Below are 21,545 nucleotides of genomic sequence, written 5' to 3'. Positions count from 1 at the left end.
GATATAGGGTAATCAGGTCGTCCCACGTGAGGCTCACAGTTAATCCCCATTTGACGGATGAGGTAACTGAGGCACAGAGAAGTTAAGTGACTTGCCCACAGTCACACAGCTGACAGTGGCAGAGCCGGGAGTCGAACCCATGACCTCTGACTCCGCAGCCCAGGCTCTTTCCACTGCGCCACGCTGCTTCCCAAAGAAAGGTGCCACCGAGATTTGAACTCGGATCGCTGGATTCAGAGTCCAGAGTGCTAACCATTACACCATGGAACCGTGCCTTCATGGATGGTGATCCAGCCATTCGGCAAACTCCTTCAAGAGGCCACTTTGTTCAACCAGCTCAGTGCTTCCCCAAGTTGTTTAAACTCCAGTTCTGCAGGAGTGTCAGAGAGGGGACTTGAAGTGCCAGCGGGGTTGGCCAGATGCTTGGGTATTCCAGAGGGCTTGCAGCAGAGAAAAGCAACAGGGTCAGTGGAGGCGGGCATTACCCACGAAAAACATGACCGGAAATAGCCGCGGGGAATTTCGAGCTGTGGTGCAGACGGTGAATGGCTATCAAGTGTCCTCTTTGTGCATGGGACTGGATGAGGCCCTGGAGTTTCAGAGAAAATAGATGAGACAATCCTTGTTCTAAAAGGAGAGATGACACATAAATATGACTGCCCCGTAAGATTCTGCAGCGAAAATGAGACGCTCAGATAGTGCTATTACCCTTCTTCCATTAGGTGGTCTGCTCCAACTCCTCTTCCAGAATAATTTTTGCCCTGGAATATTGCTATAATTCGGGTGACGCTCTCTGCTCTTGAAGTTTAGTGGTTGTCGTGCATTATCCCCATGAAATGAAAGAAACCCAATCCTTTGACATGGACTTATGGTCCTCGAAGTTGACTAGAAATAAATAGACCAAATTATCATCGTCATCATCGGTGGTGTTTAGTGAGTGCTTACTGTAATAATAATAATGTTGGTATTTGTTAAGCGCTTACTAGGTGCCGAGCACTGTTCTAAGCGCTGGGGTAGACATAGGGGAATCAGGTTGTCCCACGTGGGGCTCACAGTCTTGATCCCCATTTTACAGATGAGGGAACTGAGGCGCAGAGAAGTGAAGTGACTTGCCCACAGTCACACAGCCGACAAGTGGCAGAGCTGGGATTCGAACTCATGAGCCCTGACTCCAAAGCCCGTGCTCTTTCCACTGAGCCACGACTGTACTGTACTAAGAGCTTGGGAGAGCACAGTACAACAGAGTTGATATACACATTCCCCCATTTCTGACTTCTAGGCTGCTGTGGCTGCAGGAATATTTAGTGTGGTGCTTGGGAAGAACAGAATAAAGATGTGACATATTCTCTGTCCTCAGAGAGATGTATATACTCTGTTGGAGGAGACCAACATATACCTTCCATGCAATCTTGTAAATAACAGTTGTCCATGAACTCACCCAAGGAAGAAAGGTATTCGGTTAGGCATCAGATGAGGATAGTGCAGTTTCAATCTAAGCTCCCTGTGATTCTAAGAGGGTTTGGGTTAGCTCTGAAATATAAATTGCTTACACTTACATAAAGAAGTTTACCGTGCCTTCGTAGTCAACCCCATTGAGTTTATGTTGGGGCGTGAGGCCGTCATGCAGTAGATATTATGAGACTTAAATGAAAGACCCACCAAGGAAGAGCTGCAATTGATTCCTCTAGTGAGCAGGTACATTTTTTGAAATTATATCGTTGGTAAACCTCCATGGGCTAGGGGTTTTTTTTTTGGTCAGTTTGTGTTGGGGTTTTTTTATGGTATTTAAGAGCTTACTATTTTTAGGCGCTATTACTAAATACTGGAATACATGCAAACTAATCAGGTTGGATACAACCCATGTCTCATATGGAGTTTACAGTCTTAATCCCCACTTTACAGACAAAATGAGGCACAGAGAAATTAACTAACTTGCCCAAGGTCACTTAGCAGACAAGCGGTGGAGCTGGGATTAGAACCCAGGTTCTTCTAACTTCCAGGCCTGGGCTTTATCATCTAGACCACGTTGCTTCTTGTTTGGGTCATGCTATTATGTCAACTTGCTTTGTGACTGTTAACCATTGTCAGGATCTGTACTAAACTCTACCTTTACTTCTGCATCTAAAATAGTTAGTGGTCGCTGTTTAGAAGGATGTATGAATTCTGTGGGATTACCCTAAGCGAAACTGTTAACAATCCACTGATGTGTTGCCTTCAATCTTTATCTCCCAGACTGTTACCGTGCCACGTGTCCTGAATTGAAATTTGCAAGCCTGTCATATGTAGGAGAATATTAAGCTTTAAATAGTGTTAATACTGATATGTTTCATATAATAATGTTGGTATTTGTTAAGCGCTTACTATGTTTTAAGCACTGGGGTAGATACGGGGAAATCAGGTTGTCCCACATGAGGCTCACAGTCTTCATCCCCATTTTACAGATGAGGGAACTGAGTCACAGAGAAGTTAAGTGACTTGCCCACAGTCACACAGCTGACAAGTGGCAGAGCCGGGATTCGAACCCATGGCCTCTGACTCCCAAGCCCGGGCTCTTTCCACTGAGCCACGCTGCTTATTTACTCAGCATCTACTGAACTGAGAACACTGTACTAAGCAGTTGAGGAGAATTGGACTCCATGTGCCTCATTTGCTATGTCCTTCATGGCCCTAAAATTGTTACATTCCTATTAGTTGCGTATCCACCCGATAAATCATATCACCTCTGTCAGCTTGAATGATGACCAGTGAGTGATGAAATTAAAAAAAAAAAAAACTTGCATTCTTTTATATTACCTGTTAAGTACTTACTATGTTCCAGACACTGTACTAAGCACTGGGGTAGATACAAGTTAATCAGATTGGACACAGTCCATGTTCCATACGGGGCTCGCAATCTTAATTTCCATTTTACAGATGAGGGAACTGAGTTAGAGAAAAGTGAAGTGAGTTGCCCAAGGTCACATAGACATGTGAAGGAACTAGGATTAGAACTCGGGTCTTTCTGCCTCCCAGGCCCGTGCCCTTTCCATTAGGCCATGTTGCTTTTCACTCAAATGCTCTCACACTTTGTCAGGTATTCCACATGTGGCTTCCTTCCCGACTGTGAAGCCTGGCACTAAATAGTAGGAGAAAATGAATCAGTTTAATATGGAATTCACAAAATCACATCGATCACTACTGCTCAGTTGTACAGTGATTAATTCCTACATCAGGAATCAAATTTAAACCCAATTACTTGAAATGTCTGGGGCTTAACCTTTTTCTGTGGTCACACAAAATGACTTTTTAAAATCTAACATTGCTTCTCTGGTCCTTTGTCAGTCCTCATAGTGATTTTCAAAAATTATTTATTTTATTTAGGATAAATAGTCCATTGTCCGATGGATTATAAATTCCTTGAGGGCTGGGATTGTGTCTACTAACTCTATTGTATTCTACCAAGAACTGAGTAAACCCTCAAATACAACTGATTTTATTTGATGTTGCATTCTCCCCCGATTAGACTGTAAGCCCGTCAAAGGGCAGGGACTGTCTCTGTTACCGATTTGTACATTCCAAGCGCTTAGTACAGTGCTCTGCACATAGTAAGCGCTCAATAAGTACTATTGAATGAATGAATTACTCTTAGAGTAATTTGGGGTGTGCAACACCTTCATTAGAAGAGCTAGTCTCTATAAAATGTTGAGTATTTCACATCTGTTCTGTGGGAATTGGTGTGTTTCTGGAAGTCACCCGGTTTATTTTTTGTTTTTTTAAGCACGGTAATATGTTAGGCACAGTATACATTTGGAGAATAGGAATAATTAAACTATTCTGATTTTTATTTATGCCATTTCTGTGTTGGCAGCTCATATTGTATCTGTTAAGCACATACTTTGTGCCAGGCACTGTATAGATATAAGATCATCAGGTTGGACACAGTTCCTGTCCCACATAGGGCTCACAGTTTCAATCCCCATTTTACAGATGAGGTAACTGAGGCCCAGGGAAGTGAAGTGACTGGCCCAAGGTCGTACAGCAGACAAATGGTGAAGCCGGGATTAGGACCCAGGTCCTTCACATTCCCAAGCCCGTGCGCTATCTACTAGTGAAGCAGCGTGGCTCAGTGGAAAGAGCACGGGTTGGGGACTCAGAGGTCACGGGTTCAAATCCCAGCTCCGCCGCCTTGTCAGCTGAGTGACTTTGGGCAAGTCACTCAACTTCTCTGTGCCTCATTTCCCTCAACTGTAAATTGGGGATTGAGATTGTGAGCCCCACGTGGGACAACCTGATGATCTTGCATCCTCCCCAGCGCTTAGAACAGTGCTTTGCACATAGTAAGTGCTTAACAAATGCCATCATTATTATTATTAGTACCCACTATTCACAATCCCAGCCCTAAGCCATGCTGCTTCTCTTACTGCTCTTCCCTTATAGCTCTTAGCCTCTAAAATGTCCAGTGAGTTCTTTGCAGAAAGTCAAATTTTTGTTTATCCAAGGAATGTTCAGATACTTGGGCCAAGTGTTAAAAAAAGACTCAGACGTTGGTCAAGGCTGAGAAATTATGGTAGATATTGAAAGACAGGATTACACAATGCCACATGAGAAACTTTAGTTTCAGAGCCCGGCAATCGGGATAGCAGTATTCATTCATTCAGTAGTATTTATTGAGCGCTTACTATGTGCGGAGCACTGTACTAAGTGCTTGGAATGTACAATTCGGCAACAGATAGGGACAATCTCTGCCCATTGACAGGTTTACAGTCTAATCGGGGAGCAGTATGTCCTTGGAGCCATGTTTACAACCCTAAGGTGCTTGACAGGGGTTAGACGAGGTCAGGAAGCTGCAATAGCCACAGCGGGACTTGGTTCTCTCTACCAATGACTTCCCTTTATGCCACTAATAATAACAGTGATAACGATAATTGTGGCATTCAATAAGCACCTACTATGTATCTGTTGCCGAATTGTACATTCCAAGCGCTTAGTACAGTGCTCCGCACATAGTAAGCGCTCAATAAATACTATTGAATGAATAAGTATTGGGGTAGATACAGTACAGTCAGATTGGGCCCAGTTCTTGTTCATTCTTGTCCCACACGGGGCTCAGTCTGAGGAGGAGGAAGGAGGACAGGCATCTTGTTCCTGTTTTGCAGATGAGGAAACTGAAGGAGGCCTGGAAAAGTTAAGTAACTTGCCTAAAGTCACACAGCAGGCGAGTGCAAAGCCAGGATTAGAAATCCAGTTTCCCGCCTCTCGGTTCTGTGCTCTTTCCACTAGGCCGTGGTCTTTGTGAGGTTTAAGATACACTCGAAAATCCCAACCCCTTTCAAATCAATCAAACCATCTCCTTCCTCATTTTCAGAGCCTTTCTAGAAATCTGTAGTGGATAGAGCACGAGTCTGGGAGTCAGAAGTTCATGGGTTCTGAATCTGATTCTGCCATTTGTCTGCTCTGTGACCTAGGGCAAGTCACTTCACTTCTCTGTGGCTCAATTACCTCTTCTGTAAAATGGGGATTGAAACTGTGACCCCCATGTGGGACAGGGACTGTGTCCTGCTTAGTAATAATAATGATGATGTTGATATTTAAGCACTTACTCTGTGCAGAGCACTGTTCTAAGGGCTGGGGGAGATTTCAGGGTGATCAGGTTGTCCCACGTGAGGCTCATAGTCTTAATCCCCATTTTACAGATGTCACTGAGGCACAGAGAAGTTAAGTGACTTGCCCACAGTCACACAGCTGACAAGTGGCAGAGCTGGGATTCGAACCCATGACCTCTGACTCCCAAGCCTGGGCTCTTTCCACTGAGCCACGCTGCTTTTGCTTATTACAGTGCCTGGTACATAGTAAGCCCTTAAATACCATTATTATTATCACTACTGGTATTAGTCCCCAGCTTTCTTGGTTGTTTCATCCCATGACACTCCTATGCATTTCTGTTGTTTATTTAATTATTATCCGTTATTTACTTTTCATTATTTGAATCTCTGCTTTTCTACACTTAGGTTGTATATCTTGCAAATCATTATTTGAATCTCTGCTTTTCTGCACTTAGGTTGTATATCTTGCATTTCATTATTTGAATCTCTGCCTTTATACACTTATATGTTGCATATCTTGCAACTGATGTCTCTTCTAAGTTTGTAAGAGAGGGGCTACATTTGTATTTTAGTTCTGTGCCCAAGTGACTTGTATAATGCTTTTCACATAGACAATAGTATTTAAGTACCTTCTGGGTTCAATCAATCAATCACATTTAAGAGCTTACTGTGCGCAGAGCCTGAATTAAACGCTTGGGAGAATGCAGTATAACAGAGTTGGTCAACACTCTCCCTGCCCACAACAAGCTTACAGTCTAAAGGAGAGGCTGTGCAGAGACTGTATTAAGATTACAACCGAGTTGGTAGGAGTGATCTCTGTCCTCAGGAGTTTTCGGTCTTGGAGAGGAGCCAAAATTACAGTTCAGAAGAATAAAGTATTTACATGTTACCCCTTTGGCACTGTGAGTGCTAAAGTGGTAGATAACAGGACGTATTAGGGGAGCAGTGTGGCTTAGTGGATAGGGAAGTAGCCGAGAACTAATTCCAGCTCCGCCGCTTGTCTGCTGTGTGACCTTGGGCAAGTTACAACTTCTCTTCCTCAGTTACCTCATCTGTAAAATGGAGATAAAGACGGTGAGGCCCATGCAGGATATGGGCTGTGTCCAATCTGATTATCTTGTATCTGCCCCAGGGCTTAGAACAGAGCCTGACACACAGTAAGCACTTAACAAATACCAAAATAAAATAGAAATTATTCAGGGAAGGACTCGTAGAGGAGATATGATTTCAGAAGGATCGGTGATGAAGAGAGCAGGGGTTTGATGTGAAGGGAGAGGGAGTTCCAAGCATAAATAAAAGGTCAGTGGAAGGAGAATCAAGAACTGAGAGGAATGAAGTTTGTGAGCTGGGGTGTAGTGGGAGAAGAGAGTAGATAAATAGGAGGACGAGAGCTGTGAGCTGATTGAATTTCTGAAAGCCGAAAGTCAGGAGTTTCTGCTTAAGGTAGAGATGAATGGGTATTGTACTCACCCGAGCACTTAATACAGTGCTCTGCGCAAGGTAAGCACTCAATAAAAGCAGTGAGAAGCAGCGCAGCTCAGTGGAAAGAGCCAGGGCTTGGGAGTCAGAGGTCATGGGTTCAAATCCCAGCTCTGCCACTTGTCAGCTGTGTGACTGTGGGCAAGTCACTTCACTTCTCTGTGCCTCAGTTACCTCATCTGTAAAATGATGATTAACTTTGAGCCTCACGTGGGACAACCTGATTTCCCTGTATCTCTCCCAGCGCTTAGAACAGTGTTCTGCAAATAGTAAGCGCTTAACAAATACCAGCATTCTTATGATTATTGATTGTTCTGAGGTTTCTGAGGAGTGAGATGTGTGCAGAGCAGTGTTTTAGAAAGATAATCTGGACAATAGACTGAAGTACAGCCTGGAGAAAGAAGATTCTGAAGATAAGGAGGTCAACAAGGAGACCAGTGCAGTAGTAAAACTGGGATATGAAAAGGGCCTGGACCATCTTGGTAGCCATTTGGATGGAGAGAAATTGTGGTGGATGAAAAATCAAAAGGATCCAGTGACGGACTGAATATGGGCGTTGAAAAAGGATGAGCCAAGAATAATGCCAAAGTAATGTTCTTGAGAGATGGGGAGGATGAAGATATTGTCAATATGATGGGTAAGTTTGAAGAAAGAAATGAGGGAGGGAAGATAAGGGGTTCCATTTAGGTCATAGTAAGCTTAAGGTGCGTGCATCACTTCCATGTAGAGATGCCCTGGAGGTGATGGTGATGATAATAATAATTGTAGTTTTTAAGTACACACTTTGGGCCAAATACTGTACTAGTTACAAGATCATCAGATTCCACATGGGCCTCACAGTCTAAATAGGAGGAAGAACAGGAATTGAATCCCCATTTTGCAGATGAGGGAACTGAGGCAAAAAGAAGTGAAGTGGCTTGTCCAAGGTTACACGGCAGACATGAGGCAGAGTTGGGATTGGAACCCTGGTCCTCTGACTCCCAGGCCTAGGCTCTTTCCAGTAGGCCACACTGCCTGCGGTGGGGAATGTGAGATTGTGGAGGAGAGAAGACGGGGCTAGGGAGGTAGATTTGGGAGCCGTGCCCACAGCAGGTGCTCAATAAAATGCAGTTGACGATGAAGTGGAGAAGCCAGCAAGTAAGTGCTATCGCTGTACCCATGGCAACATTTTACAATGTGAAACCTTGGGTTAGAACAAATATCTCCTAATTCTCGGACCGGTACAGTTCTATTACCATTTCGATGCCACTTTTCTCTTTATACAAAAATTGCAATTCACATAAAATTAGCATTAGAGACACAAAAAGCAAAATCTCCTCAATCCTCATCAACCCTCCTTTGGCCTTCATCCCTCTATTCCTCCTTTAGGCAAGTTACCCCTCCCCCTCTCATCACCTTCTCATCCCCAGGCTCAAAAACTGAATCTGGGCACAAGCCAGGGCCCTGAGTCCCCCCTTTTTTGTGGTATTTGTCAAGTGCTTACTATGTGCCAGGCACTGTTCTAAGGGCTGGGTTAGATCTTCGTTACCCTATTTATTTTATTAATGAGATGTACATCACCTTGATTCTATTTATTTGCTATTGTTTTAATGAGATGTTCTTCCCTTTGATTCTATTTATTGCCATTGTTCTTGTCTGTCCGTCTCCCCCCATTAGACTGTAAGCCCGTCAAAGGGCAGGGACTATCTCTATTACCGATTTGTACATTCCAAGCGCTTAGTACAGTGCTCTGCACATAGTAAGCGCTCAATAAGTACTATTGAATGAATACTAGGTAATCAGGTTGGACATAATCCCTGTCCCACATATAGCTCACAGTCTTAATCCCCATTTTACAGATGAGGTAACTGAGGCACAGAGAAGTTAAGTGACTTGCCAAAGGTTGCCCAGCGGACAAGAGGTGGAGCTGGGAGTAGAACCCAGGTCCTTCTGACTCTCAGGCCATGCTGCTTTTCATCTGCAGCTGCTGTGTGTGACATAACTTGAGGGGGCACATACATAAATTCTCTAAACAGAGGATTTTGATTTCTCTTCCTTTCTCGTAAGGCAACACAGACACTTAGAATCAGTGGCTTTCCTTCCCAACGTCCAGATTGGCTTTCTGAGGCCTCCAGCAGGGACCCTGACCTGGTTTAGTAAACAAAATAAAGTTTTGACTTGAGAATCTGCGTGGCCTAGTGAAAAGGGCACGGGCCTGGGAGTCAGACTGTGATCTTGGACAAGTCACTTAACCTCTGTATGCCTCAGTTACCTCATCTGCAAAATGGGGATTAAGACTGTGAGCCCCATGTGGGACAGAGACTGTGTGGAACCTGATTAACTTGTATCTACGGCTGTACTTAATACAGTAGCACATAGTAAGGTCTTAACAAATACCATTTTAAAAAAATAGATGGAATCTTCTACTCCACACTTGAATGCTATTCTTGCAAACTTGAGTTTCCTGTTTGCTCATTGGGTTAAGGGTAACATCTTTATTTTCCCACTATCTGTCTCCTACATCTGTGTCTCTCACTGCAATTTCGAAGCAGTGTGGCCTAGTGGAAAGAGCACAGGCCTGGGAGTCAGAGGATCTGGGTTCTCATGCTGACTCTACCTTTGTCTGCTATGTGTCCGTGGGCAAGTCACTTAACTTCTGTGAGCCTCAGTTACCTCATCTGCAAAATAAATTTCAGTATCTCTTCTAATTAAACCGTAAGCCCATGTAGGGACTGATTATCTTATATCGACCCCTGTGCTTACTACAGTGCTTGACACGTAGTAAGCCCTTAATAAATACTATTATCATTATTATCCTCATTATTATTATTAATCCCCTGACTCCCTATTTCTGTCTAATCCTTCAACAGAGTTAAATGTTTGTGGGGCTGCCGTTGCTTGGGATGGCGGATTGTTGAAGATCCAAGGCAATGCCTAGGCCTCATTTTCCCCTGCTCCGGCCAGGGGAGGGAAAGGGTCTCTCCAACCAGCCTCCCTAGGCCTCCCCAAAGAATTGGCTGCTCTGTTGAAGTCCCTCGGGAGTGATCTCAGTCAACCAGGCCTTCTTAAACACCTCCAGTGGTTGCCTATCAACCTCCGCTCCAAACAAAAACTCCTCACTCTAGGCTTCGAGGCTCTCCATCACCTTGCCCCCCCTACCTCTCCTCCCTTCTCTCTTTCTACCGCCCACCCCGCACGCTCCGCTCCTCCGCCGCCCACCTCCTCACCGTCCCCCGTTCTCGCCCATCCCGCCGTCGACCCCCGGGCCACGTCCTCCCGCGATCCCGGAACGCCCTCCCTCCTCACCTCCGCCAAACTGATTCTCTTCCCCTCTTCGAAACCCTACTTAAAACTCACCTCCTCCAAGAGGCCTTCCCGGACTAAGCTCCCCTTCTCCCTCTACTCCCTCTACCACCCCCCCTTCACCTCTCCGCAGCTTAACCCTCTTTTCCCCCCATTTCCCTCTGCTCCTCTCCCTTCCCATCCCCTCGGCACTGTACTCGTCTGCTCGACTGTATATATTTTCATCACCCTATTTATTTTGTTAATGAAATGTACATCGCCTCGATTGTATTTAGCTGCCATTGTTTTTAGGAGATGTTCTTCCCCTCGACTCTATTTATTGCCATTGTTCTTGTCTGTCTCCCTCCCCCGATTAGACCGTAAGCCCGTCAAAGGGCAGGGACTGTCTCTATCTGTTGCCGACTTGTTCATTCCAAGTGCTTAGTACAGTGCTCTGCACATAGTAAGCGCTCAATAAATACTATTGAATGAATGAACAGAAGGCCACTGGGCCCAAGCCCAGGTCCTCATGGGGAAGTTCAACCCTGACAATCATGAACAGAAGTGATTTACTATTTGTATCGTGGGCTCAGGCCCCTCCTTAAAGCTGAGACATTTGAACCCCCTATCCACCTTAGTCTCCCAGCTCTGCCACATGTCTGCTGTGTGACCTTGGGCACGTCACTTCCCTGTGCCTCAGTTACCTCATCTGTGCTGCATCACTGTGCTCGTCCGCTCATTTGTATATATTTTTATTACCCTGTTTATTTTGTTAATGAGATGTACAGCCCCTTGATTCTATTTATTGCTATTGGTTTTTGTCTGTCTCCCCCGATTAGACTGTAAGCCCGTCAATGGGCAGGGATTGTCTCTGTTGCCGAATTGTCCATTCCAAGCGCTTAGTACAGTGCTCTGCACATAGTAAGTGCTCAATAAATACTATTGAATGAATCTATAAAATGGCGCTGAGTGTGAGCCCCATGTGGTGTAGGGACTGTATCCAACCTGATTAACTTTGATCTAACCCAGTTCTTAGAACGGTGCTTGGCGCATAGTAAGTGCTTAACACGTACCATTATCATTATTATTATCATTTTTATTGTTTGGGGCTGGAGGAGGAGGTTTGGTGGGATTTTGAGACTTTCAGGGGTTGAAAGCCTGGAAGTGATCCAATTGTTTGCTTTATAAACCTATGAATAGTGTTACTCCCTCCCCACTCAAATCTACCAGGCCACAGCACTTCCTATCCTCAACCCCCCCCAAAAAATCCCACCTTCTTCACCAAGCCTTCCTTGATTAATTCCCTAATGCATGAGATAACCAGGTTGGACACAGCCCCGTTCCACATGGGGCTCACAGTCTAAGTAGGAGGAGGAACAGGTATTGAATCCCTATTTTAGACATGAGAAAACTGAGGCACAGAAAGGTTAAATGCTCTGCTCAAGGTCACAGGGCTGAAATTAGAACCCAGGGCCTCTGATTCCCAGGGCAGTGTTGTTTCCACTAGGTCTTGCTGCTTCTTTGCCCCCATAGTCAGTGCTTAGGAAATATTTTATTATTGTTGTTATAATAATAGTAATTAAGGTATTTGTTAAGCCCTTAACTGTGTGCCAGGCACTGTACTAAGCGCTGGGGTGGATACAAGCAGATTCATTCAGTAGTATTTATTGAGCGTTTACTATGTGCAGAGCACTGTACTAAGCGCTTGGAATGTACAAGTCGGCAACAGATAGACAGTCCCTGCCCTTTGACGGGCTTACAGTCTAATCGATTGGGTTGGGCACAGTCCCTGTCCCACGTGGGGTTCACAGGCTCAATCCCCATTTTACAGATGAGGTAAATGAGGCCCAGAGAAGTGAAGTGACTTGCCCAAAGTCACACAGCTGACAAGTGGCGGAGCGGGATTAGAACCCATGACCTCTGACTCCCAAGACCGGGCTCTTTCCACTGAGCCACACTGCTTATTATCATTATTACTACTATTACAACTATTAATAAAAGGGGTAAAGTGGGCATAGTGATCCCAATCAATGCCTTGATCTAGGATCCTTTGGCAGAACCAGCAAGGTATGGGAGTTTGGGGGGAAGGGGAGAGTCTGTGTGTCTGGAACTGTGATGCAGCATTTCTGAAAGCTTTGACTGAGAAGTCGAGTGAAGTGCAGAGGATCTAGGGGTAAAATTACAAGGTACGAAGAAGTGGTTTGCATTTTAAATAGGAAATTGTAGAACTGTCCTTTGGTTAGAAGGAAATCCTGCTGACAGTGAGATTATCCGTGGGTGGGAGTGTCACTGAGAGAAACTCCCTTTACGCTTGCACGTGGTGGATGAAAAAAAGTAGTGTTCCTTTTGTGGTCCCCTGACATTCAGAGCGAGCCTGGCTCCGACACCGATCCATCGATGATATTTATCGAGCACTTACTGTGCACAGAGCACTGTAGTAAGCGCTTGGGAGAGTACGATCCAACTAGACAGGTTCCTTGCCCACAACGAGCTTGCAATTTAGAGTATCCTAAACCAGTGTTGAAGATAGGCGGAGTAGGACGTGAGCTGAGACACCCTCACCCTGTGCCCAGTGGCAAGCATTTGGAACAGGTTTAGTCCGTGGTCAGAGAACAGAACAGTATTCTCCACCGCCAAATTGGTACGCCATCTCTGCGGATAATATTCCAAGAAACTTGGGTCAAGGGAGCTTTTTCCCTCTCGCAGTCGATAAGCAGTGAAAACAAAGAAGAACCACAGACTACGGTTCTCCACATGACTGGAAAGACCAGAGCTGAAAAACAACGGGAGCACAAGAGTAACTGCCTTTTCAAGCTCTTGCTGGAGGGAGAGCACAGAAAAGAGAGCAGTGGCACGTATGGTGGGTGAGGATCTCACTAGTGATGTAGAAGGCACCGTCGACGAGAAGAGGCTCTGAAAAGGAAGTGGCGGTTGAAGATGGTCAAAGAGTGGGAAAGAAAAATAAATTGAAGACATGTGAAGTCTGAGGGCAGCAGAAGGACATGGAGGTCAAAGGAGGAATGGACAGAGAGAGGTGGCTTACCTTGCTCGCTGCCCTCCTGCCATATGTGGGAAGTAATAATAATAATAATGTTGGTATTTATTAAGCGCTTACTATGTGCAGAGCACTGTTCTAAGCGCTGGGGGAGATACAGGGTCATCAGGTTGTCCCCCGTGAGGCTCACAGTTAATCCCCATTTACAGATGAGATAACTGAGGCACAGAGAAGTCAAGTGGTTCAGCAGCGTGGCTCAGTGGAAAGAGCACGGGCTTTGGAGTCAGAGGTCATGGGTTCCAATTCCGGCTTTGCCACTTGTCAGCTGTGTGACTGTGGGCAAGTCACTTAACTTCTCGGTGCCTCAGTTACCTCATCTGTAAAATGGGGATTAACACTGTGAGCCCCACGTGGGACAATCTGATTCCCCTGTGTCTACCCCAGCGCTTAGAACAGTGTTCTGCACATAGTAAGCACTTAACAAATACCGACATTATTATTAAGTGACTTGCCCACAGTCACACAGCTGACAAGTGGGCGAGCCGGGAATTCGAACCCATGACCTCTGACTTCCAAGCCCGGGGTCTTTCCACTGAGCCACGCTGCCCTTACTATGTGCGAAGCACTGAGTGTTGGGAAAGAAGTACCTAGTTAAGATATGGACACAGGTCCTAGTCCCCAAGGGGCTTACAATCTGAGTCTAAGGAGGGGTAAATAAAGGGCGAAGCCTGGTCTTGGGTTGTGAATCTAAGTAGGAAATGAGTAAAACTTGAAAGATGAGATACTGAATAAAGTCTGGGGATTTCAGACTTTACTATTGATTCCAATCGTAGTATTTGTTTGCTTCATCTCTTCTCCTACCCCTTCCCTGAAATCTTGCCCGATGAAGGGAATGAGATGCTTTTTTCCACCTGGTACTCCGCTCCTTCTCAACGTTTGACTCCCTCACAACCCATCACCCTAAAAGCACTAACGCTTGAACGTAGTGTAAATTTCTGTGGAATTCACTTGATGACTGTGCAGTTGTGCAGTCTGCTTCCTATACGTGTTAGTGTTGTCTGTTTTGCATGAAGAGTAGGGATGGTATTTTTATATGGTTGAGTGAGATATTTACTTGATTAGTAATAGTATTCAGAGCCTACTTGGTACGGAACGTTGTACTGAGCGCAGAGGAAAAAATTACACAGGTGAGAATGACATGTCTCTGAACACCGCCCCTCCCACTCCATGGCGTATGTGCATTCTAAGAACTAGTCAAGGAGAAGACACATAAGGAAATATGAAGCAATAAAATCCAAGAACAAACTAAAAGACCAGGACACTGACAGATCTCTGAGAAGCAGCGCGGCTTAGTGGCAAGAGCCCGGGCCTGAGAGTCAGAGGACGTGGGTTCTACTCCCGCCTCCGCCACTTGTCTGCCGAGTGACCTTGGACAAGCCACTTCACCTCTCTGTGCCTCAGTTACTCATCTGTCCAATGGGGATTAAGACTGCGAGCCCCATGTGGGGCAACCCGATTACTTTGTATCTCCCCCAGCGCTTAGAACGGTGCTCGGCAAATAGTAAGCGCTTAACAAATACCGTTATTATTATATTATTATTATCAAAGCACTGAGGCTAGAGGAGCAGAATTTCAGGCTCCTCTCTGCTCAGAGTTCAACAGTCACGGGTCGATCATATTTCTTGAAGTCCTGCTGTGTCTGGAACACTATATTAAGTGCTTGGGAGAGAACAACATGGGTTGGTAGACACGTTCCCTGCCCACGACGAGCTTGAGGACAGCCACCGCTTCAGCCTTTCCTTTGTTCTAGAATCTGCGGAGGCCCTAAATTGCTGTTGACTTCTCCCACTTTCCTGGCTCGATCACTCTCATCTCCTTGCTTCCTGATCTCTTTCACTGTCCACCTGGCTTCCGACCCCGTCCACAGTTTGGCAGAGTGAACTGCTTTTTTACCATTCAATTCGCAGGAATAATTGCTCCTCTTTCAAGTCCCTAGATCCCCCAAACTGGATACTGAAAGACTTAGGTCACTTCCATCATCATTCTGGTGATCTGCTTCCACGGCTTCGACTATCACGTTTACGAGGTCGATTCTCAAATTTATCTCATTAGCCCAAGCCTCGTCTATCTCGCCCCCTCCTACTCACCCGTGCCCTGCCTCTGGCCTGGAACGCCCACCCTCCTCCTATCCAACAGACGATTACTCTCACCCAAGTGTGGCTTAGTGGGTAGAGCACAGGACTGGGCTTCAGGAGGTCATGGGTTCTAATCCCAGTTCTGCCATGTGTCTGCTGTGTGATCTTGGGCAAGTCACTTCACTTCTCTGGGGCCAAGTTTCCTCATCTGTAAAATGGGGATTAAAAATGTGAACCCTATATGGGGCAGGAACTGTATCCAACCTAACTTGAATCTACCCAGCTCTTAGAATGGTGCTTAGCACATAGTAAGTGCTTAACAAGTACTATAATTATTATTATTATTATTATTAAAGGTACATCTCCTCCAAGAGGCCTTCCCTGACTGTCTCTCCTTTCCTCTTCTCCCACTCCCTTCTGCATCACTCTGACTTACTCCCATTATTCATCCCCCATCCCAGCCCCACAGTACTTTCGTACATATCTGTAATTTATATTAATGTCTGTCTCTCCGTCTAAACTGTAAGCTCGCTGCGGGCAGGGGATGTCTATTTTTTGTTGTACCCTCCCGAGCGCTCAGTACAGTGCTCTGCACACAGTAAGCATTCAAAAAATACAATCGACTGACTCCTCCTCCTGTAATCTCACCTTTCCCTCTGCCTCTAGAATATCTCTGCCTGGATGCCCCACTACCGCCTCAAAATGTCCAAAACTGAATTCCTCGTGGTCCCTCGCAATTCCTCCCTTCTAATTTTCCCTTCCCCCTTGAAGCCAGCAACCTTGGCATTATCCTCGATTTTTGCCTCTCTTTCAATCCCCATATTCCATCATCACCAAGTCCTCTTGGTTTTTCCTTCACAACATTTCTAGGATCCTCCTCTTCCTCTTATCCGTTGGCCACCATGCCGGGCCAGGCATTTTTCTTATCCTGGCTTGACGTCTACATCAGCATCCTCACCGATCACCCTGCCTTCAGTTCTGCCCCATTTGAGTCCGTAGCTTTTCCGCATGGATCGGTTTTCTAAAACATCACGAAGCACTCAATCCCATTGCCCCCTCCTACCTTACCTCGCTCTTTTCTTACTGCAACTCAGCCCGCCCACTTCACTCCTGTAATGCCGACCTAGTCTCTATATCTCAATCTCATCTATCTCGCCACCGACCTCTTGCCCACATCCTGCCTCTGGCCTGGAATGCCCTCCCTGACAGACATTCACTCTCCCCACCTTCAAAACCTAATTAAAAGCACATCTCCAACAGGCCTTCCCCGACGAAGCCCACATTTCCTCTTCTCCCACTCCCTCTGCATCTCCCTTGCACTTGGATCTGTGCCCTTTGTTCCTCAGCCCCACAGCACTTATGTACGTAGCCATAATTTACATTAATGTCTGTCTGCCCCTGAGTTTAAGTTCATTGAGGGCAGGTAATGTCTACCGACTCTGTTATATCGTACTCTTCCGAATGCTTAGTACAGTGCTCTGCACACAGTAAGCTCTCAGTAAATACAACTGATTGATTGATCATTCTCCACACATCTCCCCTCTCCTCAAAATCTCCAATGTTACTCATTCCTCTTCGCCTCAAACCTTTCCTCTTTCCTCCCTATCCACTTCCCACTATTACCTCAGCTTGCACCCTTCACTCCTCCAAACTAATCTACTCATTGTGCCTTGTTCTCATCTCTCCAGCTGCTAACCACTTGTCCACACGTAGAACCCCCTCTCCCTTCAATTGGAATAGACCACAGCCCTTCCCTTCTTCAGAGTACTTCTCAAATCACATCTTCTCCAGGAGGCCTTCCCCAATTAATTTCTTCTTTCCTCCGATATAACCTCCCAGCTTCCTCTTCAGGATTTCTGTACTACTTGAACACTTGTGAACTCACAATCTCCCATAGCACTTATTGTGTGTGTGTGTGTGTGCGTGTGTGTGTGTATATATATATATATATAGTATCGTATCATATTAACTAGACACTAATACTTATACATCTTTTTCTTTCTTTCAATCTGTAAATTATGTTTATGTCCATCGCCCCTGCTAAAATGTTAGTTCCTTGAAGGTCAGGTTAGCTTGGACTAATGGAAAGAGGAAAGGGCTGGGAATCAGGACTCCCAAGTTCCAATCCCAGCTGCATCACTTTGCTTCTGTATTGTTTTAGGCAAGTCATTTGCCCTCTCTGCGCTCCAGTTTTCGCAGCTACAGAATTGGGGTCAAATACCAGTGTCTCAGATCTGTTTTTTTTCTAATCCACTTTTCTGTGCTGAATTTTAACATCTGATTTTCTCAACTATTATTTCTCCTTTTTTGTCAATGGACTGCTCTGCTGTCTCTCAATTTCCTAATATTTCTGGTTTCTCATTTGTCATTAATGCCTTTGTCTCCATTTTTGGTTTCAAATTTCACCCTTCAAATTGCTCAGGTGAACTAAATCCACTTCGCTCTCTTTGTGGTTTCCCTTCTCTCTTCTGTTGGGAAATATTTCTCCTTTTTTGTGTATGTATCACTTTATTCTGAGCGCTCTGTAGCTCTTTTTCTGCGTCTGTGCAGGCACATCAGGGCTGGCAGTTGCCGTTGGGCACAGTGGGAGTAGACTGGAGCCTTTTTCCATGCCAGCATCCTGGCAAGGGTTGACAGAAGCTGGAGCATCCGATTCTGAGGTGGAGAATTACAAAAGAAAAAAAATTCAGGAACGGAGGTTGAGAAAGTCCAAGACTGTGACTGCTTTGTAGCATTATACTCTCCCACGCATTTAGCACAGTGCTCTGCCCACAGTAAGCACTAAATAAATACTATTGATTGACTGATGATTGACGTGCAACGAAAGACTACGCCCGAGGCAGAAGATGGAGATTGATGATGGTGGAATAGAGATTCAGAACAAGACCTGAATGAGGTTTCCGGCGGTGGGGATTGAGAGGCGAGAATCCCAGGGATATTACGAAGGATGAAGAATATCAGTTGTATTTGCTGAGTGCAAAGCACTGTACTATGTGCTGGGGAAAGTCCAACAGAAGCAAGACATACGATCACTGGAACAGCGTGTTCTAGTTGAAAGAACAGAGGCCTGTGTGTCAGAGGACCTGGGTTCTAATCCCAGCTCTGTCACTTGCCCGCACTGTGACCTCCGGCAAGTCACTAACTTCTCTCTCTCAGTTTCCTCATCTGTAAAATGGGGATTCAGTGCCTGTTCTCCCTACTACTTAGACTGTGAGCCCCATGTGGGAAGGGGACTGTGTATGACCCGATTAACTTGTATCTACCCTAGTACTTAGAACAGTGCTTGTCACATGGCAAGAAGAATAGATAGAATCCATCTATCCATAGATTCCAGATAGAATCGTACTTCTCTCCGGAGGAATCTCTGAAGAAGAAACATATTCACGCTGCTTCCCCTTAAATGCTCCTACTTAAATGCTCTCTCCTATCACAACCCCTCTGCTCAGACATAATAATAATAATAATAATGGTGGTACTTGTTAAGCGCTTACTATTGTGCCAAGCACTGTTCTAAGCTCTGGGGGGATCCAAGGTGATCAGGTTGTCCCACGTGGGGCTCACAGTTTTAATCCCCATTTTACAGATGAGGGAACTGAGGCACAGAGAAGTGAAGCGACTTGCCCACAGTCACACAGCTGACGAGTGGCCGAGCCGGGATTCGAACCCATGACCTCTGACTCTGTATGCTTGTGTGTATGTGTGTACACACACACTCTGTGCTGCCTTCTCTGTCCAGCAAGTGTTGAATGCTCCCTCCTATGTTTGTGGGTCACTAACATTTCCTAGGCAGAACTCACATAACCAATGTGGGGATCACAGTCATTCATTCAATAGTATTTATTGAGCGCTTACTATGTGCAGAGCACTGTACTAAGCGCTTGGGATGAACAAGTCGGCAACAGATAGAGACAGTCCCTGCCGTTTGACGGGCTTACGGTCTAATCAGGGGAGATGGACAGACGAGAACAATGGCAATAACAGTCGTGAGCTCCTCTTTCGCTTGCTTTCACTTACCCCTAGAACTGGGGGAGAGGGAGGTTTTTTTTGACTCTTTCCCAAGTTGCGGAATGCTAAAGGCCTTTAAAGGTGCTTAGGTGGCCAGCCGGTCCCTTCCCCTTTATGCAGATAGTACAGAAGTGTGAAAGCTCTCTCCTTGGTCGGGCAAGGATAAAGAGACGGTCGTGTGAGCTTCGGTATTTTTGTGTCGGCCACAGATGAGAGAAAATAACGGAATGATTGATGATCCTTTATATTTGGCAGCAGGATAGGTACCACAGGCAAGATGGGAAGAAGCCCAGTGCAGGAAAGGGAAGCAAAATCCCCATATATTATCTTACACCCCATGAACAAAAATGTCAAGTTCTCTTTATTTTGGACCAGTTGGGAATCCTCAAATCAATAATAGTGCTTTGGGAGTGAATAACTCTAGGGCACAGCAGCAAACTCCAGGACCCCTGCCAAAAGAAGATAATAATAATAATGGTGGTATTTGTGAAGCGCTTACTATGTGCAAAGCACCGTTCTAAACTCTGGGGTAGATCCAAGCTAACCAGGGTGTCCCTCGTGGGGCTCGCAGTCATAATCCCCATTTTACAGATGAGGTCACTGAGGCCCAGAGAAGTGAAGTGACTTGCCCAAAGTCACACAGCTGGCAAGCGGCGGAGCCGGGATTAGAACCCATGACCTCTGACTCCCAAGCCCGGGCTCTTTAAACCGAGCCACGCCGCGTGCCTGATACTTTAGCCTCTGGCCGCGGTAAGGGCACTTATCACGCTCAGCAGCCAAAGGGTCCAGCTTGAATCGTGCAACTCCTTAAGCGCTTACTATGTGCCAAGGACTGTTCTAAGTGCTCAGGTAGATTCACGTTAATCAGGTTGGACACAGTCCCTGAGGTAGGTTCAAGTTAATCCCCATTTTACAGATGAGGTAACTGAGGGCCAGAGAAGTTTAGTGATTTGCCCTGGGTCACGCAGCAGACATGTGGCGGAGCTGGGATTAGAATCCAGGACCTTCTGACTTCCACTTAGAGGTTTGGGCCACTCTCCGGAGGTTAAAAAGCCTCCCGGGTCTCCACGTTACTCTCCGTCGTTTGTCCGTCTTTATTTTGGCAACAGGGGCCCTATGGGAGTCCCAGAAAACACAAGTGCTAGTCTCGGGAGTGGGGACAGGTCCCTTTCTCTCTCCCGCCGCTCCGCATCCTGTCATTCGTTCATTCAATAGTATTTATTGAGCGCTTACTACGTGCAGAGCACTGTACTAAGCCCTCGGAATGGACAAATCGGCAACAGATAGAGACCGTCCCTGCCCAATGACGGGCTCAGTTTCTACAACCATCCTAGAGAAGCAGCGTGGCTCAGTGGAAAGAGCACGGGCTTGGGAGTCAGAGGTCATGGGTTCGAATGCCAGCTCCGCCACTTGTCAGCTGTGTGACTGCGGGCAAGTCACTTCACTTCTCTGGGCCTCAGCGACCTCATCTGTAAAATGGGGATGAAGACTGTGAGCCCCACGTGGGACAACCTGATTCCCCTGTGTCTACCCCGGCGCTTAGAACAGTGCTCTGCACCTAGTAAGCGCTTAACAAACACCAACATTAGTATTATTATTATTACCATCCCCTGTGTTAGAGGCAGACCAGCCAAAGTGGAATTTTCATTGCTACTTCATCTCCTTTCCACGGATCGGATTCGAAATTAAAAAAATTGATTTTCCCCCCTCTCTGTGGATTGAGGGGAGAGGCTTTTCTTGGGGGAGAATTCAGCGTGCGTAGTTGTCTGCGAGGTGGGAACTCCTCGGCCTTCCTGCTGGAAGCCCCAGCTGGAAACTCTGCTATTGGGTTATTTCTGCTTCCGTTGCTAACTTCCATTTCAGTTCTTCATTTCAAAGCCCACAGAAGGTGTGTGAAGTTAAAATTATCCTCTGGCAGACTTCTGCCATTGAGCACAGTTCCCCTATGGAGTTCCGCTGAAAGTCTAACCTCGGAGCCAATGTTGCGGTACTTTCTTCCTCAGCGAGCTTCAGCCCCGAGATGGTGACAGATTTGCCGCGGAACCTTACAGCCTTAGTTACCTCGGGCCCGTGTCTCCCTCGTGAGAA

At 45.9% G+C, this 21,545-nt stretch overlaps 1 protein-coding gene and 1 non-coding gene across 3 annotated transcripts in view; one reads left to right on the top strand and one right to left on the bottom strand.

Annotated features, from left to right (window-relative positions):
* INPP5D (inositol polyphosphate-5-phosphatase D) overlaps nucleotides 1–21,545 on the top strand; it is a 177,177-nt gene that overhangs the window by 40,938 nt on the left and 114,694 nt on the right. The window lies entirely within an intron of this gene.
* On the bottom strand, nucleotides 199–270 carry TRNAQ-CUG. Its single transcript has one exon. It is a non-coding gene; the product is annotated as a tRNA-Gln (tRNA).

Source organism: Ornithorhynchus anatinus, chromosome 1 (assembly GCF_004115215.2).
Source record: "Ornithorhynchus anatinus isolate Pmale09 chromosome 1, mOrnAna1.pri.v4, whole genome shotgun sequence".
Lineage (NCBI taxonomy): Eukaryota > Metazoa > Chordata > Mammalia > Monotremata > Ornithorhynchidae > Ornithorhynchus > Ornithorhynchus anatinus.
The sequence above is the reverse complement of the archived record's forward strand: the minus strand, read 5'-3'. Positions and strand labels throughout refer to the sequence as shown.